This window comes from Pleurodeles waltl, unplaced genomic scaffold, assembly GCF_031143425.1.
Source record: "Pleurodeles waltl isolate 20211129_DDA unplaced genomic scaffold, aPleWal1.hap1.20221129 scaffold_187, whole genome shotgun sequence".
Classification (NCBI taxonomy): Eukaryota; Metazoa; Chordata; class Amphibia; order Caudata; family Salamandridae; genus Pleurodeles; species Pleurodeles waltl.
In genome coordinates, this window is record NW_027149893.1 from 79,266 (window position 1) to 83,067 (window position 3,802).

General features: G+C 51.3%; 2 non-coding genes across 2 annotated transcripts; one reads left to right on the top strand and one right to left on the bottom strand.

The window, feature by feature from the left end:
• Positions 1-595: 595 nt before the first annotated feature.
• Positions 596-668, bottom strand: TRNAV-AAC (transfer RNA valine (anticodon AAC)). The gene has a single exon. It is a non-coding gene; the product is annotated as a tRNA-Val (tRNA).
• A 1,909-nt stretch (positions 669-2,577) lies between these two features.
• On the top strand, positions 2,578-2,650 carry TRNAK-UUU (transfer RNA lysine (anticodon UUU)). The gene has a single exon. It is a non-coding gene; the product is annotated as a tRNA-Lys (tRNA).
• The last annotated feature ends 1,152 nt before the right edge of the window (positions 2,651-3,802 follow it).

Below are 3,802 nucleotides of genomic sequence, written 5' to 3' on the forward strand. Positions count from 1 at the left end.
TGCAAAACTGCATTAGTGCAATTTTGCATCAAAAAGTATAGATATACCCTTCAGTGCCTGAGTTTCTCAGTTTCTCACACTCTCTTAACTCACTCTCAGTGTTTGAGTCTCTCACCCTCTCTTAACTCACTCCTAGTACCTAAGTCTCTCAGTCTCTCACACCCTCTTAACTCACTCTCAGTGCTTGAGTCTCTCACCCTCTCACACTTTCATACCTCACTCCTGGTGTCTAAGTCTCTCACTCTAACTCACTCCCAGTGCCTGACTTTCCCTGATGGTCCCTCAGTTGTTGTCGCTTTTGCTTTAGGATTCTATGCTCAGAGTCTGGACATTTCCTGCCTGTGTTTGTGTAAAGACTGGTGCCTGCCTGTGTCAGTGCCTGCAGCATGTGCAGTGCCTGTGAGTGATGGAAGCAGCTGTCCTGCTGTCTGACTGTAAAGGGACAGAGCCCGATGTCTGTCTGTCCTTGATGCAGCTGAATGTATAAAGAGATTGTAAATAGAAATGATGTTATATGTGGGTCCTATGGAGTCCTAGAGCGCATTAGAAGAATAAAAGGAGCAGCTGTTGTGAGTTAGAGGAGAAAAGAAAAGTGTGTTTCCGCCCGGTCTCGAACCGGGGACCTTTCGCGTGTTAGGCGAACGTGATAACCACTACACTACGGAAACCCATGTGAGTTACTTAAAAGCAGCTTCTACTCTGATGAGTGGCTGGAAATAAATGCAGTGCGGTATACGCAGTGCACTGAATGCTGTAGAGTCAGGAGGGCTCAGTGCATATAACTGAATGCCGCACAGATAGGCCTCTCGCTGATCACTCAGCAGTGACTGATGCACAGATAAGAGGTCTCAGGGAAGGGGTCTCTCACTGATCACTCAGCAGTGACTGATGCACATATAGGTCTCAGGGAAGGGATCTCTCACTGATCACCCAGCAGTGACTGATGCACAGATAGGTCTCAGGGAAGGGATCTCTCACTGATCACCCAGCAGTGACTGATGCACAGATAAGAGGTCTCAGGGAAGGGATCTCTCACTGATCACTCAGCAGTGACTGATGCACAGATAGGTCTCAGGGAAGGGATCTCTCACTGATCACTCAGCAGTGACTGATGCACAGATATGAGGTCTCAGGAAAGGGATCTCTCACTGATCACCCAGCAGTGACTGATGCACAGATAAGAGGTCTCAGGGAAGGGATCTCTCACTGATCACTCAGCAGTGACTGATGCACAGATAAGAGGTCTCAGGGAAGGGATCTCTCACTGATCACTCAGCAGTGACTGATGCACAGATAGGTCTCAGGGAAGGGATCTCTCACTGATCACTCAGCAGTGACTGATGCACAGATAGGTCTCAGGGAAGGGATCTCTCACTGATCACTCAGCAGTGCACAGATAGGTCTCAGGGAAGGGATCTCTCACTGATCACTCAGCAGTGACTGATGCACAGATAAGAGGTCTCAGGGAAGGGATCTCTCACTGATCACTCAGCAGTGACGGATGCACAGATAGGTCTCAGGGAAGGGATCTCTCACTGATCACTCAGCAGTGACTGATGCACAGATAGGTCTCAGGGAAGGGATCTCTCACTGATCACTCAGTAGTGACTGATTTACAGATAGGTCTCAGGGAAGGGATCTCTCACTGATCACTCAGCAGTGACTGATGCACAGATAGGTCTCAGGGAAGGGATCTCTCACTGATCACTCAGCAGTGACTGATGCACAGATAAGAGGTCTCATGAAAGGGATCTCTCACTGAGCTCCATCACTAACCAGTGTCTGCACGGCTGAGAGGTCTTCGCTCTGCACACTCACAAGTAGATTCTGTATAAACCATTTGTGACTGGTGAACTGGAATGTGCAGGGATCAAGGCTTCCTGTCTGGCGTGAGAACAATGCAATCCTGTATCACGAAGTCCCTCAGTAGAGACATCAGTCTTCCCCTCACAGCTGTGACATGCTCACTGCTTCACTCTCACACGTCTCTGTGTCAGTCTCACACTCCCTCACACTCTCCACGGGGGTCTCACTCTGATGCCCACGGCAGTCACTCGGTTCTCTTCTCTCACTTGCACTGTTGGGACATCCCAGCCGCGTTTCCAGCATCAGATTGTTTCCTGTGAGGGTGAAAGGTCGCACAGTCGAGTCAAGGTGGCTTTTTAAATCCATCTGGGGCTGAAGCCCCCCGGTTTGTTCTTTCTCTGCGCGGATTCCCACACAATGTATGTGATGTGCTGCGATGACGTCACCATTGCGTCACATGTAAGTGCTCCAACGTCTAGTGATGGGGTTAATATGCAAATGAGTGGTTGTAAGACTTGAGAACCGCCCGACCTCCCACAAGAGAGGCCACGTGTTGAATGAGATCGGTGGGGCGCCAGCAGCTGTTAAAGTGGGATTCTAGGCGCTGGCTTCAGTGAGGCTGACTCTGGCTGTGCGTGTTGTGATTGGATGACAGCTCAGGTGCACCCAGGGGTAGGAGGTGGACCCCAGATATGAATAAAACAGGAGCACCATGTCTGCTGAAATAGGTACAGAAAGAGGGGAGGGGGGGTCCACATCAGTCAGTCTGCAGCCCGGATAGCTCAGTCGGTAGAGCATCAGACTTTTAATCTGAGGGTCTAGGGTTCAAGTCCCTATTCGGGCGGAACATTATTTATTTATTTTTTTCAACATTTACCTGTTATTAAACAGTATTAAAATGATCAATGATTTTTTCCTGCTTTTCACTCTTTCATCTCTCGCTAACATTTAATCTGTTATCACTCCGGTTTCTTAAACCCAGCAGCGCCCCCTGCTGACATTATAGCAGTTTTCAGTGACGTTTCATAGTCAGACACTGGTTTGTGCCACGTGGCCCTTCCTTGCCTCCACTAACCACGGTGAGAGAGTGAGTCTGGTGCAGCCACAAGCACAGCACCAGATTACCCCACAAACCACAGACGCCCTCAGAGTTACTCACAAACCACAGACCGCTTCCCCGGGAGACACAAGCACAGCACCAGATTACCCCCCACAGACCCCTCAGAGTTACTCACAAACCACAGACCGCTTCCCCAGGAGACACAAGCACAGCACCAGATTACCCCCCACAGACGCCCTCAGAGTTACTCACAAACCACAGACCGCTTCCCCAGGAGACACAAGCACAGCACCAGATTACCCCCCCACAGACCCCTCAGAGTTACTCACAAACCACAGACCGCTTCCCCGGGAGACACAAGCACAGCACCAGATTACCCCCCCACAGACGCCCCCCAGAGTTACTCACAAACCACAGACCGCTTCCCCGGGAGACACAAGCACAGCACCAGATTACCCCCCACAGACGCCCCCCAGAGTTACTCACAAACCACAGACCGCTTCCCCAGGAGACACAAGCACGGCACCAGATTACCCCCCACAGACCCCTCAGAGTTACTCACAAACCACAGACCGCTTCCCCAGGAGACACAAGCAGAGCACCAGATTACCCCCCACAGACGCCCTCAGAGTTACTCACAAACCACAGACCGCTTCCCCGGGAGACACAAGCACAGCACCAGATTACCCCCCACAGACGCCCTCAGAATTACTCACAAACCACAGACCGCTTCCCCGGGAGACACAAGCACAGCACCAGATTACCCCCCCACAGACCCCTCAGAGTTACTCACAAACCACAGACCGCTTCCCCAGGAGACACAAGTACAGCGCCAGATTACCCCCCACAGACCCCTCAGAGTTACTCACAAACCACAGACCGCTTCCCCAGGAGACACAAGCACAGCACCAGATTACCCCCCACAGACCCCTCAGA